This window comes from Thalassophryne amazonica, chromosome 2, assembly GCF_902500255.1.
Source record: "Thalassophryne amazonica chromosome 2, fThaAma1.1, whole genome shotgun sequence".
Classification (NCBI taxonomy): Eukaryota; Metazoa; Chordata; class Actinopteri; order Batrachoidiformes; family Batrachoididae; genus Thalassophryne; species Thalassophryne amazonica.
This window is the reverse complement of record NC_047104.1, coordinates 124,975,951-125,001,135: the sequence shown is the minus strand read 5'-3', so window position 1 is coordinate 125,001,135 and position 25,185 is coordinate 124,975,951. Positions and strand designations below refer to the sequence as shown.

The 25,185-nt window shown below is 41.3% G+C and overlaps 3 long non-coding RNA genes across 3 annotated transcripts in view; 2 read left to right on the top strand and 1 right to left on the bottom strand.

Moving 5' to 3' along the window:
• LOC117530059 overlaps nucleotides 1-25,185 on the top strand; it is a 631,671-nt gene that overhangs the window by 324,887 nt on the left and 281,599 nt on the right. The gene's annotated exons all lie outside the window — the stretch shown is intronic.
• Nucleotides 8,028-22,542, top strand: LOC117530065. Its single transcript, XR_004566177.1, has 3 exons — nucleotides 8,028-8,039; nucleotides 13,956-13,960; nucleotides 22,324-22,542. It is a non-coding gene; the product is annotated as an uncharacterized LOC117530065 (long non-coding RNA).
• On the bottom strand, nucleotides 11,043-22,356 carry LOC117530069. The gene is made up of 3 exons (XR_004566178.1): nucleotides 22,220-22,356; nucleotides 17,694-17,698; nucleotides 11,043-11,052 (listed from the first exon to the last, which is right to left on the bottom strand). It is a non-coding gene; the product is annotated as an uncharacterized LOC117530069 (long non-coding RNA).

Genomic DNA, 25,185 nt, shown 5'->3' with positions numbered 1-25,185 from the left:
AGCCTTTATGGGGCCTTAAGCAGAATTTCATTTGGGGCCCCCCTACCATCACCTCAGCACCAGATGCCTCATTATTCCATAGGCTACACTGTTATGTGTGTAACGTACCCACAATCATTAGCATTATTTGTAATTATCTTACATCATACAGGTGTCATTCTTGTTTTTAACCTTAAAGGGGTAGCAAACTCATAAATATGTTTTAATTAACTTCTACATACAGAGTGATGTATAAGTATGGCTCATTAATTTAACTATTTGAAAGTAACATCAGCAGGCAGGAGACTGCATTCATAGTAAACACGTTAAATAGTTTAATTTCTTTCAGATGTGCAATGGTGTGCAAATGTTCAATATCCAAATACAAAATAGAATCAAATGACATTCACATTATCTTACAGAAAATAAAGTTGTAATCAAATTAAATACTTAAATAATAAATACAATACTTAAATAATCTCCAAAATGAACATAGAAATCCACAACATAACAGCAATGTGTGTGCATAGCAAATGCCGCTAAGAGGATTAGGAAAGTCTCCGGTTCAACTCAGAACAGAATGAAAATGCTCCCACGGATGTTTACACCAAAAGATCGCTGATTCGCCCATTTCGCTGTCAATCAAAAAGGGATTCAGCCTCAGACAGATCATCCAATCATCATGCAGAAGCTGAGCGTCCAGGCCAGCCCACTGCCCCGTAGACCCCCAGACACGCTGAGTGTCCAATGGGTGGGACAAAGCCCAGCATTTATCCAATGACTCTTCTCGTTTCGCTGCGTGCTTTGTGTCGCTATTGAAGTCTGTGGACGCTCAGCTCAGTTAAAGCACTGTGAAGCTGTGAGTTTGAGTGAGAGGAAAGCCGAGTCATTACCAGTGATAAGAAGCTGATTCTGAACAAAAGTTGAGCGTGTTGTAGCGCTTATTTAGTCAATGACATGTACACACAACAGTATATATTTGATCACTTATTTTTTGACATTTTAGGGGAAGCTGAGCTTCCCCTGCAGTCTTAGAGCAATCACCTCTGACTTTAAGACACCTAATGCACTTTACACTAAACGAACGAAGCATTTCGCAAATAATGACAACAAAAATTGGAATATTGGACATGCAAACCTACCTTTGTCTTGTTGTTTTTTCTCATCTTCCAACTTCTTCTTTTTTCTTTTCTCCGCTCCAGAGGGATCATTTCTTTTCTGAGGACATGACTTGCACTCACTTCTTTCCTCACGATTAGTCATCGACCACCTGACCCAAGCGGTGCATCTAAATTTGCCCAACGGTGGCAGCAGCCAACAGGAGGCATCAATTAACATAGTATTGGTATTTTGTCAAAATGAATTTATTTTTTTCAGGTGTAATACAATTTCGTTTAAATTATTCAATATTATTTTAATTTCATGTATATACGAGGGCTGTCAATAAAGTTATGGTCCTTTTTATTTTTTTCAAAAACTATATGGATTTCATTCATATGTTTTTACGTCAGACATGCTTGAACCCTCGTGCGCATGCGTGAGTTTTTCCACGCCTGTCGGTGACGTCATTCGCCTGTGAGCACTCCTTGTGGGAGGAGTCGTCCAGCCCCTCATCGGAATTCCTTTGTCTGAGAAGTTGCTGAGAGACTGGCGCGTTGTTTGATCAAAATTTTTTCTAAACCTGTGAGACACATCGAAGTGGACACGGTTCGAAAAATTAAGCTGGTTTTCAGTGAAAATTTTAACGGCTGATGAGAGATTTTGAGGTGATTCTGTCGCGTTAAGGACTTTCACGGTGCGAGACGTCGCACAGCGCTCTCAGGCGGCGTCGTCAGCCTGTTCAAGCTGAAAACCTCCACATTTCAGGCTCTATTGATCTAGGACGTCGTGAGAGAACAGAGAAGTTTCAGAAGAAGTCGGTTTTCAGCATTTTATCCCGGATATTCCACTGTTAAAGGAGATTTTTTTAATGAAAGACGTGCGGACGGGTCCGCGCGTCGGGACGCAGCCGCCGCGACGCTCCGCCACAGGAAAAACACCTCTGTTGAAAGCCTTAAGGACAAGTTGGAACATGTCCTGCTGTTTAAACAATTTTTCATATACTCACTCCACTGAAAGCCATCAAAAGCCGCCTGGATTTTACAAATGGTTATCAACACGGAGGTGTTTTTCCTGTGCCGCCGCACCGCGTCGGCTGTGTCCCGACGCGCGGATCCGTCCGCACGTCTTTCATTAAAAAAATCTCCTTTAACAGTGGAATATCTGGATAAAATGCTGAAACCGCTTCTTCTGAAACTTCTCTGTTCTCTCACGACGTCCTGGATCAATAGAGCCTGAAATGTGGAGGTTTTCAGCTTGAACAGGCTGATGACGCCGCCTGAGAGCGCAGCGCGACGTCTCGCACCGTGAAAAGTCCTTAAAGTGACAGAATCACCTCAAATCTCTCATCAGCTGTTAAAATTTTCACTGAAAACCAGCTTAATTTTTCGAACCGTGTCCACTTCGATGTGTCTCACAGGTTTAGAAAAAATTTTGATCAAACAAAGCGCCAGTCTCTCAGCAACTTCTCAGACAAAGGAATTCCGAAGAGGGCTGGACGACTCCTCCCACAAGGAGTGCTCACAGGCGAATGACGTCACCGACAGGCGTGGAAAAACTCACGCATGCGCACGAGGGTTCAAGCATGTCTGACGTAAAAACATATGAATGAAATCCATATAGTTTTTGAAAAAAATATAAAAGACCGTTACTTTATTGACAGCCCTCGTATTTACTTTTTTATCACAACCTCTCGGTGCTCTCGGGGCCCCCTGGTGGCGTGGAGGCCCTAAGCGACCGCGTAGTTGGCGTATGCCTTGGGCCGGCTCTGCTTGTGACACATGGTACCTGGTGGGCAGTTCAGGAATGTGCATCCTGAACTGCATCCTGAAGGTGATGGTCTAGTGGTTAAACGTTGGGCTTGAGAACAGAGTATTCTTGGTTCAAATCCCAGCCTGACCGGAAAATCACTAAGGGCCCTTGGGCAAAGTCCTTAATCCCATAGTTGCTCCTGGTGTGTAGAGAGTGCCTTGTATGGCAGCAACCTGACATTGGGGTGAATGTGAGGCATTATTGTAAAGCACTTTAAGCATCTGATGCAGATGGAAAAGCGCTATATAAATGCAGTCCATTTAACACCTGTATCAAATTATGAATTTCATATTTAAATGCGATAGTCTGCGTAGGATCTGTATATGCATAAGTGTGCACATTGCTTGTATATGAAGGAGAAGCTTCAAAAATGAATTTATTTTTAAGTTCTACAAGATATTATTCTTTTCTTCCTTAAGATAATGTTCAGTTCTTCATTATTTCATTTTCTTTTGAACTGGCAGAGTAAATCAGCCATTTTTTCTCCTAATTTGGCCCCGTAGCTGTGATTGTAGTGATAAAAAGCACACAGAGATAATAAAACATACTCTCATGGAATAATAGTCAGGGATTTTGAGCACCTTGGAAAAGCCAGGCAGATGAATTTTAAATGTTAATCTTTGAAGAAGCAGCAAGAGTGCACTCGTCAGTAAAATGAGGGGCTGCCAAGAGCTGCAGCAGGATAATTAATTGTAGAGTCTTTACAGTGGGGATGCGTCTACCGAGATCCATTGCTGATATTATACAGCTGTTAAATTTGGGCAGCTGTTTGTGGGTCGTATGTGTGTGTACATATGTGCATTCTTGCATGTGTGTGTTTAACCCCCCTGCAGCTCATGTGTCTGGGAAGCCAGATGTTGCAGATGGAATACACAACCAAGCGTTGAGCTTGAGCCCAGACGATCCTCGGTTCAAATCCCAGCCTGACTGGAAAATCACTAAGGGCCCTTGGGCAAGGTACTTAATCCCCTAGTTGCTCCTGGGTGTAGTGAGTACCTTGCATGGCAGCATTCTCACATCGGGGTGAATGTGAGGCATTATTGTAAAGCGCTTTGAGCATCTGATGCAGATGGAAAAGTACTTTATAAATGCAGTCCATTTACCATTTAAGTTAGCACCACATACTAAATAGTCGTGAGTAACGTTGAATTTGGTTCAGTGAGCATACAAACATTTATAAGAGATTTTACTCTTGGATTGGAATTGGTGTTGGAATTCTCTTGACTATTAAGTGACCTCATTTTGCTTTCATGGTCAAATCAATCAAATCAATTTCATTTATATAGTGCCAAATCACAACAAACAGTTGCCCCAAGGCGCTTCATATTGCAAGGCAAAGCATACAATATTAGAGAAAAAACCCCAACTGTCAAAACGACCCCCTGTGAGCAAGCACTGGCGACAGTGGGAAGGAAAAACTCCCTTTAACAGGAAGAAACCTCCACCAGAACCAGGCTCAGGGAGGGTACTCTAGCTGCAGCATTTTGAATTAACTGAATGGCTTTTCAGGGAACTTTTAGGACAACCTGATAATAATGAATTACAATAGTCCCAGCCTAGAGGAAATAAATGCATGAATTAGTTTTTCAGCATCACTCTGAGACAAGACCTTTCTAATTTTAGAGATATTGCGCAAATGCAAAAAGCAGTCCTACATATTTGTTTAATATGCGCATTGAATGACATATCCTGATCAAAATGACTCCAAGATTTCTCACAGTATTACTAGAGGTCAGGGTAATGCCATCCAGAGTAAGGATCTGGTTAGACACCATGTTTCTAAGATTTGTGTGGCCAAGTACAATAACTTCAGTTTTATCTGAGTTAAAAGCAGGAATTAGAGGTCAGCCATGTCTTTATGTCTGTAAGACAATCCTGCAGTTTTAGCTAATTGGTGTGTGTCCTCTGGCTTCATGGATAGATTAAAGCATGAGTATCATCTGCGTAACAATGAAAATTTAACCAATGCTGTCTAATAATACTGCCTAAGGGAAGCATGTATAAAGTGAATAAAATTGGTCCTAGCACAGAACCTTGTGGAACTCCATAATTAACCTTAGTCTGTGAAGAAGATTCCCCATTTACATGAACAAATTGTAATCTATTAGATAAATATGATTCAAACCACCGCAGCACAGTGCCTTTAATAGCTATGGCATGCTCTAATCTCTGTAATAAAATTTAATGGTCAACAGTATCAAAAGCAGCACTGAGGTCTAACAGAACAAGCACAGAGATGAGTCCACTGACTGAGGCCATAAGAAGATCATTTGTAACCTTCACTAATGCTGTTTCTGTACTATGATGAATTCTAAACCCTGACTGAAACTCTTCAAATAGACCATTCCTCTGCAGATGATCAGTTAGCTGTTTTACAACTACCCTTTCAAGAATTTTTGAGAGAAAAGGAAGGTTGGAGATTGGCCTATAATTAGCTAAGATAGCTGGGTCAAGTGATGGCTTTTTAAGTAATGGTTTAATTACTGCCACCTTAAAAGCCTGTGGTACATAGCCAACTAATAAAGACAGATTGATCGTATTTAAGATCGAAGCATTAATTAATGGTAGGGCTTCCTTGAGCAGCCTGGTAGGAATGGGGTCTAGTAGACATGTTGATGGTTTGGAGGAAGTAACTAATGAAAATAACTCAGACAGAACAATTGGAGAGAAAGAGTCTAACCAAATACCGGCATCACTGAAAGCAGCCAAAGAGAACGATATGTCTTTGGGATGATTATGAGTAATTTTTTCTCTAATAGTTAAACTTTTATTAGCAAAGAAAGTCATGAAGTCATTACTAGTTAAAGTTAAAGGAATACCCGGCTTAATAGAGCTCTGACTCTTTGTCAGCCTGGCTACAGTGCTGAAAAGAAACCTGGGGTTGTTCTTATTTTCTTCAATTAGTGATGAGTAGTAAGATGTCCTAGCTTTACGGAGGGCTTTTTTATAGAGCAACAGACTCTTTTCCAGGCTAAGTGAAGATCTTCTAAATTAGTGAGACGCCATTTCCTCTCCAACTTATGGGTTATCTGCTTTAAGCTGCGAGTTTGTGAGTTATAGCATGGAGTCAGGCACTTCTTATATAAGGCTCTTTTTCAGAGGAGCTACAGCATCCAAAGTTGTCCTCAATGAGGATATAAAACTATTGATGAGATAATCTATCTCACTCACAGAGTTGAGGTAGCTACTCTGCCCTGTGTTGGTATATGGCATTGGAGAACATAAAGAAGGAATCATATCCTTAAACCTAGTTACAGCGTTTTCTGAAAGACGTCTACTGTAATGAAACTTATTCCCCACTACTGGGTAGTCCATCAGAGTACTGTTTCTTTCTCATTTTGCTCTGTATGCACCACTCTGCATTTAATCATTAGTGATCGATCTCTGCTCCCCTCCACAGCATGTCTTTTTCCTGGTTCTCTCCCTCAGCCCCAACCAGTCCCAGCAGAAGACTGCCCCTCCCTGAGCCTGGTTCTGCTGGAGGTTTTCTTCCTGTTAAAAGGGAGTTTTTCCTTCCCACTGTGCTTGCTCACAGGGGGTCGTTTTGACCGTTGGGGTTTTACATAATTATTGTATGGCCTTGCCTTACAATATAAAGCGCCTTGGGCAACTGTTTGTTGTGATTTGGCGCTATATAAAAAAATTGATTGATTGATTGTATGCACCACTCTGCATTTAATCATTAGTGATTGATCTCTGCTCCCCTCCACAGCATGTCTTTTTCCTGGTTCTCTCCCTCAGCCCCAAACCAGTCCCAGCAGAAGACTGCCCCTCCCTGAGCCTGGTTCTGCTGGAGGTTTCTTCCTGTTAAAAGGGAGTTTTTCCTTCCCACTGTTGCCAAGTGCTTGCTCACAGGGGCTCGTTTTGACCGTTGGGGTTTTTCCATAATTATTGTATGGCCTTGCTTTACAATATAAGGCGCCCTGGGGCAACTGTTTGTTGTGATTTGGCGCTATATAAATAAAATTGATTTGATTTGATTTGAACTGCCAACCAAATCACAATCCATAGTCACACAGCCACACTCTTCTGCCATGTCCACCCACCTTCAACAAAGAGTCTGGGGAGACATACGATGCTATGCCATGCAAACAAGGTGAAAATTGTATCATAAGTACGTTACACTGTCCCCTGTGGCAACCTAAAAAGCTGAGCAGACACACAAACATATGTCCTTTTTCAAGATGGTGCCAACATACCACAGAATTAAAAATCATGTTTTGCAGTGCTGGTGTAATCGTTTCACCTCTGAGGCATTTTCAGTGTTTTATTTACTTTTAATTTTTTCTTTCTTTCCTTATTCTTCTGTTTATTTATTTTTGCATTTATTTCATTTCATTTATATAGTGCCAAATGTGCTTCACACAAATAAGGTCTAACCTTACCAACCCCCAGAGCAAGCACTGCCAGAGGTGGCAGTGGTAAGGAAAAACTCCCTCTGATGATGAGGAAGAAACCTCAAGCAGACCAGACTCAAAGGGGTGACCCTCTGCTTAGGCCATTCTAACAATTACAAGGTTTTAGAAAGTTTTACAAAGCTGAAGACACAGAAAATAGGAAATCAAACAACATAATAATTTAAAGAAGATGAGAGGTCCATGCATGCGTTAGCACCACGTTAGCATTCCTCAGGTCTGTTCCCACAACAGGGCCACCCTCAGACCGCAGCACCTGCCTGAGGGCCCCTGCAATTTGGATCCATCAATCCTGCATCCCACCTGACGTCATCCGTAACTCAGACGATGTCACATAGGATTATTATTATTAGATTGTTATTATTAGTAGTAGTACTAGTAGTAGTTGCAGAAGTAGTATTGATGTTGTGATTTTGTACATTAAAAATTGAAAATGCCACCTGCTGGTCACATTAGTACCCTTGTTTTGATGGGAAGTAAATAAAAATCAGCCTTGCTACACAGTTTGAGCTTGGACCTGCAACAGAAAATGACAATGGTAACAATCACAGCGTCCCTGCATTGATCAGGGATATCCTCGCTCTGCCATATGCATAGTAAAAAGTCGTGGATCTTATTGCCATACTTGAAGACTTCAGCTGGTAGTCCATCTTCACCAGCAGCCTTGCCAGTCTGCAGAGAGTGGATCCTCTTTGCTACTAGGAGGGTCAACCAGATCTTCCATGATTTCTCTCTGTTTCATATGGCACTGATGCTGTCTTGTTGGACATAGGTTTGTGTTATTTAGAAGGACACTAAAGTGTCCTGCCTAGTGTTCCAGAATGTCTAACATCTTTGTAAGGAGTTTCCCCTCTGGTGAATAAATGGTGCTTGGACCACGCACGGCTGGGCCACAGAGCTCTTTCAGAGAGTGATAGAAGTTTCTCATATCTTTGGTGTCAGCATAACGTTGAATTTGCATGGCCTTTAGAGTAACCAATCAGTTTTGAGCTGTCTGGATCATGAGGATTGGCCAGCCACGTCTCAGCGCGGATGGCACGGTATGAATTTAGTTATCAGCTGGCTGGCCAGGCTACATCAATTGTAGTACACATGACAGACAGAAAGAGTGGAAAATAAATAAAAATATATATATACAATAAGGGGAAAGGTGTGAACTCATTCATACATGAATGAGTGATGGCTCATAGTTCTGTGGACACAGGGCGGGGGGGGTGTCAGCTGACCGCCAGCGATTCACTGTCAGCTGGCACTGACAGAGTGCACACATGTTAAATTAAATTCATCCATGTGCACATGTGCGTGCGCGAAACCGTTGCCGCGGGATCGTTCATGCCTGTCCAACCATGAGTCCCCCCCTCCCCTGACATCAGGTGGAATTTTTCGCAGTTCTCCAATTTTTTTTCGGGGGGGGTTCGCTCTTTTTTGGCCGGTTTCTGCTTCTTTCACCCAAGTTGGTGTTATGTGTGAAGGGGTCCTAATGTTTTATTGACAAAGGTAAATCCCCAGAAATCACGTGGAGCTGACAGACTACAACAACAAACGAGATACCACTTTCAATTTTGGGCTTCAAAGGAAGAAAAGAAAAGAGGAAAAACACAGGAAATTAGCTATAAGGGGGAAGGAGGAGGTAATCATTATTTCTAGATTATACTGAGGTAAATTCATTGGTTCTCTATCTTTAACAGAATTTTTCCTGTTGCATATGCCTCTGATTGAGTTTTTTTTTTTTTTCATTATTCTCTTTACTTACACATATCCTTCCCCATGTATTGTTTTATGATTCCCTACCATTTTAATTTTATTGGTTGTTTGTTGATGCAGACAAAAGACATATGATCACTGATTGAATGGTTGAGTGGTGTGACTCACGTAGTCCTCTTATTAGGTAAGAATTATGATTTCTTTAAAATAGTGTTCCAGTATAAGAAAATATGTGTCCAATTTTTACATATTGCATCCCAAAATAATCACAAATATTTTCTATAAATTCAAAAAGCTTCAAAGTGCCAGATAGAGCTACTGACATCCTTTATGTGATAGACAATGTAACAACAATACTGTATAAAAAGAGACTTTAACATAATACTGTAATATCAGAATCAAATTTATTGCCAGGTAAATTCCCACATACAAGGAATTTGATCTGGTGTTATTGGTGCATAAACAACAAGAAAAGAAAACAGTTACATAAGAAATAAAAAAAGTCAAATAGACAAAACTATATTCACTGTTAGCTGTCTTTCTCTTTTTAATAGTAATGAGCAATAGCAGCATTTACTGTCACATGTGACGGGTAGTCATCATAAAGGTTGAATTCCTAATCAGGGTCAAGTGCTTTAAAAGAACAAACAACATTCTAAACCAATTACATTTTTTTTGCGCAAATCTGATTGGTTAATTGTGTGAGATTTCAGACCCTATAATATCGGGTGTAAGGTCCCACAATATTTGACTGTTCCACATTTTATGTATTACTCTGTGCCCTGACCACGTGTGCTGCCATGCAGATGTCAAAAATGCCGGTGTCAGCTCAGAGGGAGAGAAAGTCGCATAGTGACGACGGTGCTGAAATGGGTGATTTTAAGCTACCATACAAAAGTATTGATGTGGATTCTGATACAAAATTAAATCAAATCAAATCAAATCAATTTTATTTATATAGCGCCAAATCACAACAAACATTCACCCCAAGGCGCTTTATATTGTAAGGCAAAAGCCATACAGTAATTACAGAAAAACCCCAACGGTCAAAACGACCCCCTATGAGCAAGCACTTGGCGACCGTGAGAAGGAAAAACTCCCTTTTAACAGGAAGAAACCTCCAGCAGAACCAGGCTCAGGGAGGGGCAGTCTTCTGCTGGGACTGGTTGGGGCTGAGGGGAGAGAATCAGGAAAAAGACATGCTGTGGAAGAGAGCAGAGATCAGTCACTAATGATTAAATGCAGAGTGGTGCATACAGAGCAAAAAGAGGTGAATAAAAAGAAACACTCAGTGCATCATGGGAACCCCCCAGCAGTCTAAGTCTATAGCAATTTCAATTTTTTCAAGAAATTACAATTTCATATTTGATGGATTTTCACATTTGATGGATTACTCCGTGCCCTGACCACTGTTGGAGTGACACTGTCTTGACGGTAAGCCGCGCCAACTGAATTACCTACAGAAAAATAAACCATGCAAATCATGGAATTGGATTAGAATAGGAATAACCCCCCAAATATCTGTTTTACCGGCTCCACTAACGTGTTGCATAATTTGCGACTGTATAACTAGCATGACTGTCCACAAATCATCAGACACAACAGGCTTATTCCCTAAATGCAATAAAAATTATTTTTTGCAAAACAACGGTTTTGGGGTGAATAATACAGTGTTTTCATGAGCTGTGCTCAACCCTGTTCCTGCAGGGCCCTGCATGGTTTCTAATTCTCTCTGTTCCAGTGCCAGCCAATTAACTCTCTCAGGTGTGCTCAGCCAATCAAGAGCTGTAAGACACCACTTTTTTAAAAATCAGGCATGACTTGAGTAGGTAGACATGGAAAACTTGCAGGGCAGGTGCTCTCCAGGAATAGGGTTGGTGACCCCTACTGTACTTTAAATATAGATTTATTGTTCTCCTAGCACAAGTCTACATGATACATGAAAAACTGTGGCCTTCACGCTGTTCACAAACAGACAAACAAACAAGCAGGGGTGAAAGCCTTACCTACTCTAACTCCGATGGTGGAGGTAAAAATATCAAGACTCTACCACTTGACCCATACCCGTTTTTCATCTTAATAATTTTTCAGAGCAAATAGTTGTGCAAACAACAGCAACAGTGACCTGTTTGTCATCCATGTTTCTCGAGAGAGAGTTTGCATCAAATTATCGCACAAAATCTCTCTCTCTCTCTAGTCAGTGTCGTGAGAGCTTGTTGCATTCAGTTGGCTTCAGTTAGCTTGGCAGATCATATAGTTTGTGATCGCTCATCAGGCACAGTTGTTAAATGTGTGATCCCCAGTCTTATAGTTGTCAGCTCACTGAAAAACATCTGCTAAAACCAATTCATTAGGGTGTACTCTTAGTTTTTTCAAAATCGTGAACGACTGTGAATGTTGTGTACAGTGGTCCCTCGTTTATTGCGGGAGTTACGTTCTAAAAGTAGCCCGCGATAGGTGAAATCCACAAAGTAGTCAGCGTTATTTTTTACAATTATTATAGATGTTTTAAGGCCGTAAAACCCCTCACTACACACATTTTCTCACTTTTCTCTCCTGTGTAAACACTCTCAAAGTTCAAACCTTAGTAGAAAAATAAGTCCAGTATTGTAGAATGAAACCAAAGATCAAAACCTGTTTTCAGGCCCAAACATTTGTTTGAGAAATAAAAATAGAACTTTTTCCTAGAAATAATTATGATGGCTTTTAGAACTAGCAAATTTAATTTTAACAATCAACCTACGAGGTTGGACACATAAGAAATTATTAATAGTGACTGACCAGTATTTCACAGTTTCTCTGACCACGCCTCTTCGTCCTGGCGCCGCTCCGCAGCGTCTTTTTCCACTGAGAGACACCTCAGTGCAGGTGTCTTTTTCCGAGTGAAGAACAGTTATGGGTAGTTGTTGGCGCTCTTTTTTTCTTCTGGGCGAGAAGATTCTTATTAAGAGACACACGCAGAACACAATGCACGTGCTGTTTCTTCGCTCACTGCCTCCGGTGTTACCATTGCGAGATGGATGCGGGACCCGCAAAGAATCCAAGTCATTAAAAAGACACAAACTTCTCTCAGTGGCCATGGAGCTCTGCGGCTGCGGTTACTGAGACCATGCAGTGCTGCTGAATTCTATCCTTGCAGACTGCTGGAGCGCTCTGCATTAAAACAGTGAGCGTAGTCTCTGGACCTGTTGCCAAATTTTGGCTGCACTCCGCGCAGCAGACAGTGGGTCGGTGTGAGTGGCCCGCTGCAGCGCTTACCGAGCCCGCAGACTTGGTAAACGCATCGGAGGCAGTGAGAGCAATCGCGATGATGCTGACCAGCCTGCCTGATGAGGATGCAGAACACAATGTGCTGTTAAAAAAAAAAGAAGCAGCATGCAAAATTGCACTAAAAAAAATCAGCGAAACTGCAAGGCCGTGAAAGGTGAACCGCGATATAGCGAGGGACCACTGTATTAGGCCCTCAGTTTTAGGTGAACTGGTGACTCTAAATTGACCGCAGGTGGGCATGCAAGTTTGCCTGTCTATATGTGGCCCTGCGATAGACTGGAGTCCTGTCCAGGGTGTACCCTGCCCAATGCTCTATGACTGCTAGGATAAGCTCCAGCCCACCATGACCCCTGACTGGAATACGCAGGCATCGAAAATGAATGAATTGTCCCAGATCTGCTCTGTGTCAGCCTGATCCCCTCAGATCTCAGAAGCTAAGCAGTGCGGGACCTGGTTAGTACTTGGATGGGAGACCTCTTTGGAACACCAGCGACTGTGTGTGTTTCTCCAGGTAAAACTGGAGTTGTGTCAGGAAGGGCATCCAGCCTAAAACTTGTGCCAACTACCTGTGCGGAGCTGGCTGTATCCACTGTGGTGAACACCAAACGGGAGCAGCTGAATGGACATCATGTGAGGTCATTTATGGGCCCAGAAAGATATGCATTTTTCCCTTTCTTCTTTAACATTTCATACTCTTGTGATGGTGTCGAAATTTTTTGTTGTGACTGCAAATTAGTGATAGGTAACTTGAAACGTTTTCAAATTGTTTTGACCATCTTTTCAGGACTCCAGATGTGCTGGGTTGCTACCTGGTGACCAGGGCCGGCCCAAGCCTTTATGGGGCCTTAAGCAGAATTTCATTTGGGGCCCCCCTACCATCACCTCAGCACCAGATGCCTCATTATTCCATAGGCTACACTGTTATGTGTGTAACGTACCCACAATCATTAGCATTATTTGTAATTATCTTACATCATACAGGTGTCATTCTTGTTTTTAACCTTAAAGGGGTAGCAAACTCATAAATATGTTTTAATTAACTTCTACATACAGAGTGATGTATAAGTATGGCTCATTAATTTAACTATTTGAAAGTAACATCAGCAGGCAGGAGACTGCATTCATAGTAAACACGTTAAATAGTTTAATTTCTTTCAGATGTGCAATGGTGTGCAAAATGTTCAATATCCAAATACAAAATAGAATCAAATGACATTCACATTATCTTACAGAAAAATAAAGTTGTAATCAAAATTAAATACTTAAATAATAAATACAATACTTAAATAATCTCCAAAATGAACATAGAAATCCACAACATAACAGCAATGTGTGTGCATAGCAAATGCCGCTAAGAGGATTAGGAAAGTCTCCGGTTCAACTCAGAACAGAATGAAAATGCTCCCACGGATGTTTACACCAAAAGATCGCTGATTCGCCCATTTCGCTGTCAATCAAAAAGGGATTCAGCCTCAGACAGATCATCCAATCATCATGCAGAAGCTGAGCGTCCAGGCCAGCCCACTGCCCCGTAGACCCCCAGACACGCTGAGTGTCCAATGGGTGGGACAAAGCCCAGCATTTATCCAATGACTCTTCTCGTTTCGCTGCGTGCTTTGTGTCGCTATTGAAGTCTGTGGACGCTCAGCTCAGTTTAAAGCACTGTGAAGCTGTGAGTTTGAGTGAGAGGAAAGCCGAGTCATTACCAGTGATAAGAAGCTGATTCTGAACAAAAGTTGAGCGTGTTGTAGCGCTTATTTAGTCAATGACATGTACACACAACAGTATATATTTGATCACTTATTTTTTGACATTTTAGGGGAAGCTGAGCTTCCCCTGCAGTCTTAGAGCAATCACCTCTGACTTTAAGACACCTAATGCACTTTACACTAAACGAACGAAGCATTTCGCAAATAATGACAACAAAAATTGGAATATTGGACATGCAAACCTACCTTTGTCTTGTTGTTTTTTCTCATCTTCCAACTTCTTCTTTTTTCTTTTCTCCGCTCCAGAGGGATCATTTCTTTTCTGAGACATGACTTGCACTCACTTCTTTCCTCACGATTAGTCATCGACCACCTGACCCAAGCGGTGCATCTAAATTTGCCCAACGGTGGCAGCAGCCAACAGGAGGCATCAATTAACATAGTATTGGTATTTTGTCAAAATGAATTTATTTTTTTCAGGTGTAATACAATTTCGTTTAAATTATTCAATATTATTTTAATTTCATGTATATACGAGGGCTGTCAATAAAGTTATGGTCCTTTTTATTTTTTTCAAAAACTATATGGATTTCATTCATATGTTTTTACGTCAGACATGCTTGAACCCTCGTGCGCATGCGTGAGTTTTTCCACGCCTGTCGGTGACGTCATTCGCCTGTGAGCACTCCTTGTGGGAGGAGTCGTCCAGCCCCTCATCGGAATTCCTTTGTCTGAGAAGTTGCTGAGAGACTGGCGCGTTGTTTGATCAAAATTTTTTCTAAACCTGTGAGACACATCGAAGTGGACACGGTTCGAAAAATTAAGCTGGTTTTCAGTGAAAATTTTAACGGCTGATGAGAGATTTTGAGGTGATTCTGTCGCGTTAAGGACTTTTCACGGTGCGAGACGTCGCACAGCGCTCTCAGGCGGCGTCGTCAGCCTGTTCAAGCTGAAAACCTCCACATTTCAGGCTCTATTGATCTAGGACGTCGTGAGAGAACAGAGAAGTTTCAGAAGAAGTCGGTTTCAGCATTTTATCCGGATATTCCACTGTTAAAGGAGATTTTTTTAATGAAAGACGTGCGGACGGGTCCGCGCGTCGGGACGCAGCCGCCGCGACGCTCCGCCACAGGAAAAACACCTCTGTTGAAAGCCTTAAGGACAAGTTGGAACATGTCCTGCTGTTAAACAATTTTTCATATACTCACTCCACTGAAAGCCATCAAAAGCCGCCTGGATTTTACAAATGGTTATCAACACGGAGGTGTTTTTCCTGTGCCGCCGCACCGCGTCGGCTGTGTCCCGACGCGCGGATCCGTCCGCACGTCTTTCATTAAAAAAATCTCCTTTAACAGTGGAATATCTGGATAAAATGCTGAAACCGACTTCTTCTGAAACTTCTCTGTTCTCTCACGACGTCCTGGATCAATAGAGCCTGAAATGTGGAGGTTTTCAGCTTGAACAGGCTGATGACGCCGCCTGAGAGCGCAGCGCGACGTCTCGCACCGTGAAAAGTCCTTAAAGTGACAGAATCACCTCAAAATCTCTCATCAGCTGTTAAAATTTTCACTGAAAACCAGCTTAATTTTTCGAACCGTGTCCACTTCGATGTGTCTCACAGGTTTAGAAAAAATTTTGATCAAACAAAGCGCCAGTCTCTCAGCAACTTCTCAGACAAAGGAATTCCGACGAGGGGCTGGACGACTCCTCCCACAAGGAGTGCTCACAGGCGAATGACGTCACCGACAGGCGTGGAAAAACTCACGCATGCGCACGAGGGTTCAAGCATGTCTGACGTAAAAACATATGAATGAAATCCATATAGTTTTTGAAAAAAATATAAAAGACCGTTACTTTATTGACAGCCCTCGTATTTACTTTTTTATCACAACCTCTCGGTGCTCTCGGGGCCCCCTGGTGGCGTGGAGGCCCTAAGCGACCGCGTAGTTGGCGTATGCCTTGGGCCGGCTCTGCTTGTGACACACTGGTACCTGCTGGGCAGTTCAGGAATGTGCATCCTGAACTGCATCCTGAAGGTGATGGTCTAGTGGTTAAACGTTGGGCTTGAGAACAGAGTATTCTTGGTTCAAATCCCAGCCTGACCGGAAAATCACTAAGGGCCCTTGGGCAAAGTCCTTAATCCCATAGTTGCTCCTGGTGTGTAGAGAGTGCCTTGTATGGCAGCAACCTGACATTGGGGTGAATGTGAGGCATTATTGTAAAGCACTTTAAGCATCTGATGCAGATGGAAAAGCGCTATATAAATGCAGTCCATTTAACACCTGTATCAAATTATGAATTTCATATTTAAATGCGATAGTCTGCGTAGGATCTGTATATGCATAAGTGTGCACATTGCTTGTATATGAAGGAGAAGCTTCAAAAATGAATTTTATTTTTAAGTTCTACAAGATATTATTCTTTTCTTCCTTAAGATAATGTTCAGTTCTTCATTATTTCATTTTCTTTTGAACTGGCAGAGTAAATCAGCCATTTTTCTCCTAATTTGGCCCCGTAGCTGTGATTGTAGTGATAAAAAGCACACAGAGATAATAAAACATACTCTCATGGAATAATAGTCAGGGATTTTGAGCACCTTGGAAAAGCCAGGCAGATGAATTTTTAAATGTTAATCTTTGAAGAAGCAGCAAGAGTGCACTCGTCAGTAAAATGAGGGGCTGCCAAGAGCTGCAGCAGGATAATTAATTGTAGAGTCTTTACAGTGGGGATGCGTCTACCGAGATCCATTGCTGATATTATACAGCTGTTAAATTTGGGCAGCTGTTTGTGGGTCGTATGTGTGTGTACATATGTGCATTCTTGCATGTGTGTGTTTAACCCCCCTGCAGCTCATGTGTCTGGGAAGCCAGATGTTGCAGATGGAATACACAACCAAGCGTTGAGCTTGAGCCCAGACGATCCTTGGTTCAAATCCCAGCCTGACTGGAAAATCACTAAGGGCCCTTGGGCAAGGTACTTAATCCCCTAGTTGCTCCTGGTGTGTAGTGAGTACCTTGCATGGCAGCATTCTCACATCGGGGTGAATGTGAGGCATTATTGTAAAGCGCTTTGAGCATCTGATGCAGATGGAAAAGTACTTTATAAATGCAGTCCATTTACCATTTAAGTGTAGCACCACATACTAAATAGTCGTGAGTAACGTTGAATTTGGTTCAGTGAGCATACAAACATTTATAAGAGATTTTACTCTTGGATTGGAATTGGTGTTGGAATTCTCTTGACTATTAAGTGACCTCATTTTGCTTTCATGGTCAAATCAAATCAAATCAATTTCATTTATATAGTGCCAAATCACAACAAACAGTTGCCCCAAGGCGCTTCATATTGCAAGGCAAAGCCATACAATAATTAGAGAAAAACCCCAACTGTCAAAACGACCCCCTGTGAGCAAGCACTTGGCGACAGTGGGAAGGAAAAACTCCCTTTTAACAGGAAGAAACCTCCACCAGAACCAGGCTCAGGGAGGGTACTCTAGCTGCAGCATTTTGAATTAACTGAATGGCTTTTCAGGGAACTTTTAGGACAACCTGATAATAATGAATTACAATAGTCCAGCCTAGAGGAAATAAATGCATGAATTAGTTTTTCAGCATCACTCTGAGACAAGACCTTTCTAATTTTAGAGATATTGCGCAAATGCAAAAAAGCAGTCCTACATATTTGTTTAATATGCGCATTGAATGACATATCCTGATCAAAAATGACTCCAAGATTTCTCACAGTATTACTAGAGGTCAGGGTAATGCCATCCAGAGTAAGGATCTGGTTAGACACCATGTTTCTAAGATTTGTGGGGCCAAGTACAATAACTTCAGTTTTATCTGAGTTTAAAAGCAGGAAATTAGAGGTCATCCATGTCTTTATGTCTGTAAGACAATCCTGCAGTTTAGCTAATTGGTGTGTGTCCTCTGGCTTCATGGATAGATAAAGCTGAGTATCATCTGCGTAACAATGAAAATTTAACCAATGCTGTCTAATAATACTGCCTAAGGGAAGCATGTATAAAGTGAATAAAATTGGTCCTAGCACAGAACCTTGTGGAACTCCATAATTAACCTTAGTCTGTGAAGAAGATTCCCCATTTACATGAACAAATTGTAATCTATTAGATAAATATGATTCAAACCACCGCAGCACAGTGCCTTTAATAGCTATGGCATGCTCTAATCTCTGTAATAAAATTTAATGGTCAACAGTATCAAAAGCAGCACTGAGGTCTAACAGAACAAGCACAGAGATGAGTCCACTGACTGAGGCCATAAGAAGATCATTTGTAACCTTCACTAATGCTGTTTCTGTACTATGATGAATTCTAAACCCTGACTGAAACTCTTCAAATAGACCATTCCTCTGCAGATGATCAGTTAGCTGTTTTACAACTACCCTTTCAAGAATTTTTGAGAGAAAAGGAAGGTTGGAGATTGGCCTATAATTAGCTAAGATAGCTGGGTCAAGTGATGGCTTTTTAAGTAATGGTTTAATTACTGCCACCTTAAAAGCCTGTGGTACATAGCCAACTAATAAAGACAGATTGATCGTATTTAAGATCGAAGCATTAATTAATGGTAGGGCTTCCTTGAGCAGCCTGGTAGGAATGGGGTCTAGTAGACATGTTGATGGTTTGGAGGAAGTAACTAATGAAAATAACTCAGACAGAACAATTGGAGAGAAAGAGTCTAACCAAATACCGGCATCACTGAAAGCAGCCAAAGAGAACGATATGTCTTTGGGATGATTATGAGTAATTTTTTCTCTAATAGTTAAACTTTTATTAGCAAAGAAAGTCATGAAGTCATTACTAGTTAAAGTTAAAGGAATACCCGGCTTAATAGAGCTCTGACTCTTTGTCAGCCTGGCTACAGTGCTGAAAAGAAACCTGGGGTTGTTCTTATTTTCTTCAATTAGTGATGAGTAGTAAGATGTCCTAGCTTTACGGAGGGCTTTTTTATAGAGCAACAGACTCTTTTTCCAGGCTAAGTGAAGATCTTCTAAATTAGTGAGACGCCATTTCCTCTCCAACTTATGGGTTATCTGCTTTAAGCTGCGAGTTTGTGAGTTATAGCATGGAGTCAGGCACTTCTTATATAAGGCTCTCTTTTTCAGAGGAGCTACAGCATCCAAAGTTGTCCTCAATGAGGATATAAAACTATTGATGAGATAATCTATCTCACTCACAGAGTTGAGGTAGCTACTCTGCCCTGTGTTGGTATATGGCATTGGAGAACATAAAGAAGGAATCATATCCTTAAACCTAGTTACAGCGTTTTCTGAAAGACGTCTACTGTAATGAAACTTATTCCCCACTACTGGGTAGTCCATCAGAGTAAATGTAAATGTTATTAAGAAATGATCAGACAGAAGGGGGTTTTCAGGGAATACTGTTAAGTCTTCAATTTCCATACCATAAGTCAGAACAAGATCTAAGGTATGATTAAAGTGGTGGGTGGACTCATTTACATTTTGAGCAAAGCCAATCGAGTCTAACAATAGATTAAATGCAGTGTTGAGGCTGTCATTCTCAGCATCTGTGTGGATGTTAAAATCGCCCACTACAATTATCTTATCTGAGCTAAGCACTAACTCAGACAAAAGGTCCAAAAATTCACAGAGAAACTCACAGTAACGACCAGGAGGACGATAGATAACAACAAATAAAACTGTTTTTTGGGACTTCCATTTTGGATGGACAAGACTAAGAGACAAGCTTTCAAATGAATTAAAGCTCTGTCTGAGTTTTTGATTAATTAATAAGCTGGAGTGGAAGATTGCTGCTAATCCTCCGCCTCAGCCCCTGCTACGAGCATTCTGGCAGTTAGTGTGACTCGGGGGTGTTGACTCATTTAAACTAACATATTCATCCTGCTGTAACCAGATTTCTGTAAGGCAGAATAAATCAATATGTTGATCCATTATTATATCATTTACTAACAGGGACTTAGAAGAGCGAGATCTAATGTTTAATAGACCACATTTAACTGTTTTAGTCTGTGGTGCAGTTGAAGGTGCTATATTATTTTTTCTTTTTGAATTTTTATGCTTATATAGATTTTTACTGGTCTGGGAGCAGGCACCGTCTCTACGGGGATGGGGTAATGAGGGGATGCCAGGGGGGAGAGAAGCTGCAGAGAGGTGTGTAAGACTACAACTCTGCTTCCTGGTCCCAACCCTGGATAGTCACGGTTTGGAGGATTTAAGAAAATTGGCCAGATTTCTAGAAATGAGAGCTGCTCCATCCAAAGTGGGATGGATGCCGTCTCTCCTAACAAGACCAGGTTTTCCCCAGAAGCTTTGCCAATTATCTATGAAGCCCACCTCATTTTTTGGACACCACTCAGACAGCCAGCAATTCAAGGAGAACATGCGGCTAAACATGTCACTCCCGGTCCGATTGGGGAGGGGCCCAGAGAAAACTACAGAGTCTGACATTGTTTTTGCAAAGTTACACACCGATTCAATATTAATTTTAGTGACCTCCGATTGGCGTAACCGGGTGTCATTACTGCCGACGTGAATTGCAATCTTACAAAATTTATGCTTAGCCTTAGCCAGCAGTTTCAAATTTCCTTCAATGTCGCCTGCTCTGGCCCCCGGAAGACAATTGACTATGGTTGCTGGTGTCGCTAACTTCACATTTCTCAAAACAGAGTCGCGATTAACCAGAGTTTGATCCTCGGTGGGTGTGTCACCGAGTGGGGAAAAACAGTTAGAGATGTGAACGGGTTGGTGGTGTCCATTGGGCTTCTGTTTAGGGCTACGCTTCCTCCTCACAGTCACCCAGTCAGCCTGCTTTTCCGGCTGCTCGGGATCTGCCGGGAGGGAACTAACGGCGGCTAAGCTACCTTGGTCCGCACCGACTACAGGGGCCTGGCTAGCTGTAGGATTTTCCAAGGTGCGGAGCCGAGTCTCCAATTCGCTCAGCCTGGCCTCCAAAGCTACGAATAAGCTACACTTATTACACGTACCATTACTGCTAAAGGAGGCCGAGGAATAACTAAACATTTCACACCCAGAGCAGAAAAGTGCGGGAGAGACAGGAGAAGCCACCATGCTAAACTGGCTAAGAGCTAGTAGCTGCGCTAAGCTAGCGGATTCCTAAAAACACGCAAAGTGAATAATGTGTAAATAATTTAGAGGTGATGCAGCAGAGGGAGTGCTTTAGTTAAGGCACGTGAAGATTACACTGTGAAACAAATCGTTATCTAGTTAACTAGATCAATCTAACTGTGCAGATTAAACAGCTAACAGATACAGAAAAACACCGCTGTGCTCCGGAACAGGAAGTGATACAATACCGCAGTGAGAGCCAACCACCAGTAGAGGATGATCTTGATTAATATTCTTTGTATATCATAACGATCACTGCAAATGATCTGCAAGTACTGACGACAGTCTAACAGCTTTAATGAACTTATAACATCCTGATTTTACATGAATATTCATACTGCTTGTATGTCTGAAACTGAGCAAAAAAAAAAGTGTGACCTTTTTTTTAAATGTGTGCTGATCTCCAGTCCCCCCCCCCCCCCCCCCCCCCCCCACGAAATCCCATCCAAACTCAGTGTTTGGTCACAATGAACAAAATATTTCCAGCTTTTATTTGAGTAATTAACCCCAGATGAGGCCTAGAGCTGCTCAAGTTAATGAAGTAGAGATTCTGCTCAGGATTAATTAGAGCTCAAATCAAAATAAGGGAGGGTGACGGGAAAATAAACAATGTAATAAATGATGCAGTACGTGGTCTTTAATGCGCTATTAAATTGAGATTGTCTTGGGATCAGGCAAAGCACACACAAGTTGCTCTCCTAATCTTGCTTCATATATCATTTCTGCTCGCTTAGTGTTAGAACCAAAAAAGCCCCGTGGTGGCTTTTCAAGAATACATACACACAAACCTGAGTTTCTGAAGCCTCATTAACATCATGGAAAATAGACTATTATTTCCTAAAGAACCACAGGATGGCCGCGTGTTAACATCGAACGTTAAAAAAAGGTAATACAATGTTGGCATACAACTGAAGACCAAAAAGGCCAAAGACAACTTCTGGTTATGTCACTTTGATTAATATCAAGTTGCCATATTCAAGACAACTGAAAAAAATCTCAACTTGTCAAGTGTTACCAAAAAAAAAAAAAAAAAACCCATATAAACAAGCAGCTTTGATCATTTAATTTCTGACTCACTTGTGTCAGGTGTCTTAAGTGTCATGTTACACTGTTTTACAGTCGAAATACTTCTGAAATAAATGTAGTCAAACATTACTAATTTTGGGCCACTGAGAATGAAAATGATGTTTGAAATGGTCGAGTGGCTCTAGTTTTAAGATATGTTACTACTATGCTACTAAGGGTTACCTTTTGATGATTTTTAAAGTATTACAAAAAAAAAAAACAGGTGAAATATTATTATATGAACAGTCAGAGAAACATGAAAAGACCTATGTGTATGATTTATCATGAAAATGCTACTATCAACAAAATATAATTATATAGACTTAAAATGGAAAAACTTAAATATCTTAGAAACAGTAGCCAACCAGTCATTTTTATTATCATATTTGAATTCAGCATGGCAAAATCCATCGTAAATAGCACATTATATTTCTGAAGCAGACAACTTCTTAAAATGTATAGACCAGTGTTATTTCCTGCAGAACAAATTGGTGAAACAAATACATGGATATCAATGGGGTACTCAATATTAATTCAAAACCACATTTTGCAAAACTCAAAAATTTTGTTGCAGTTAATCATTATGCACAACATAACTTGCTCGTGATATTATTAAATTAGCATAGGGACCATTTAGTGTGTGTTCTAATTTTGTTCAACTTAAAGGACTGGAGCTAGCTTTTAAGACTGGAATAAGTTTTATGTGAAGTTGGGCAAATTTCTTAAGATGTGTCGCACCATCATCTAAAATGTAGCAAAGTGGTGATATTTTATTGCCTGTTTCAGCACACAGTGGATGTTTTAGTTTGCCCAGTTGATTTTCATTGATTAATTTTCACAACTATTTTTCCAAATAAGTATTTTTCACAAACAAAGCAACCATTAAAGATGAGTGCAGCACACAGACAACTGGTTGCAAATAGTTTCTCATTTTGACTCTGTGAAGATGTCAGAATGATTCCACAGTGTTTTATTAGAAGAAGTTACAAATTAATTGTCTTCTGAAAATGTTAAATAATCGATTGAATTTACTTGCCACAGGTGCGGGAAATAAATAAAACCTGGTTTGACTGAAACAACTGTACTTTTAATCAATAGGGTAGAAGTATAATATTTTCACACATGAATCCCTCGACCAAGGACTGAACTAAGGTTCATGTTTGTATCCATCTGATCCGGTTAGTTTGGTTTCACACTGCAGTGTTTTGATCGGACGAAAGAACTTTTCTGGACGTACAGTACCAGTGGCAGTGTGCTACTGGTACACCTGACCTTCATCACTACTTCTTTCATTTAGCACAGTTTTTTCATTCTCTTCACTGCAAACTGAACTGAACTATGAAATGAAATATTATCAGTTATCAAGTTGTTCACAGGAGTTACGTTCTAAAAATAACCGGCGATAGGCGAAATCCGCGAAGTAGTAAGCGTTATTTTTTACAATTATTATAGATGTTTTAAGCCTGTAAAACCCCTCACTACACACTTTATACACTTTTCTCAAACAGGCATTAACATTTTCTGACTTTCCTCTCCTGTGTAAACACTCAAAGTTCAAACCTTAGTAGAAAAAAATAGAACGTTTTCCTATAAATAATTATGATGGCTTTTAGAACTAACGAATTTAATTTTAACGATCAACCCACGAGGTTGGACACGTAAGAAATTATTAATAGTGACTCACCAGTATTTCACAGTTCCTCTGAACACGCCTCTTTGTCGTGGCGCCGCTCCGCTGTCCGGATTGGCTGATTACTCGGGTGGTATGAAAAATATTACCCGTCCGCGAAAAGGGTGTATTGCTATTTATTCTTTAGTGTTTTATCCAATCATATTGGCGTATCATTTATAGGTATATGATAAATGTAAATATTCAGTTAAAATACAAAATATCACCTTACTGTTGCACCACAGGCAGCTTTGGATGGTGTCCACTGGGACCGTCTGACACATTACTGAAGTGCTGTTATCTTATTGTAAATTTCTCATTTGAGTCCACTTTTTCAAAAGCAGAGTACTGTGTACCTGCCACATTCTGACTCTTAAGCCCCCGTCACACATAGCAAGAATGTGCAGGAACCAGGTCGGAACAGCAAATATTACCATCATCGGACGCAGTCGGGAGGAAGAGAGGCGTGGTCAGCAGTGCCAGAACCCATCCAGACTATCTCGTCCACGCGAGTGTGTAGCATTCGTGTGTGGAGCATGCCCCACTCACACGTTTGGGGCTGAAATGATCACTCAGCTGTGTGTGTACATAAAGGCTGCATGAGCCACTAAGCTAGTGCATGAGCGCAGGTTGCACGTGCGCACACCACTGGACACCTTTGCTGAAAGTTTGCTGGCAGTGGGCCAATCAGTTGCACCATGTGTCAGACGCAGCCTTTCCAGTAAACATTCATTTCTTTTTACTTTTTTCTCACTTCAGGAGCACAACACAACTCTGTACACCGTGATGTCGGTTGGATTATCACATGGGGTTTAATTTTTGCAGCCAGGGTGAGGCTTTTCACCATAGGCTGTGGTTTGGTTCCCGTGCTCTCTGTGCTGTGAAAAGATCTTGGTTCCGTGCTGGAGGTGAGTTTCATGTTTAATAATGTTGTCACGGCCTGGGATACAGTTCCACAACACACCTCCTACAGAGTTTAGATGGTGTTCAGGTACTAATATGCATATTAGTACCTGAACAGCTCTGTGCCTGACATGCGCTATAAAGTATTACTGCGCATGAGACCACAGAGCGGTTCAGCTGTATTTCCGGTTTGAATGTGCACTGTTCACATTCACTGTACATGATGAATGTGTGCCACATACATGTTATGACATAACATTTCCTTTGCCTTCCCTGGTCGGGGTCCAGTGGAGGTGGACATCCTACAACATGTCGGCAGACTTTGCTGTGACCGATCGATCTCAGAGCTCAATCAACCATGATCAGATCATTTCAGATGCTGTTTTGATACCGTCAGAATATGTAGACTGCAATCAGATGATGCAAAAGCTGCACA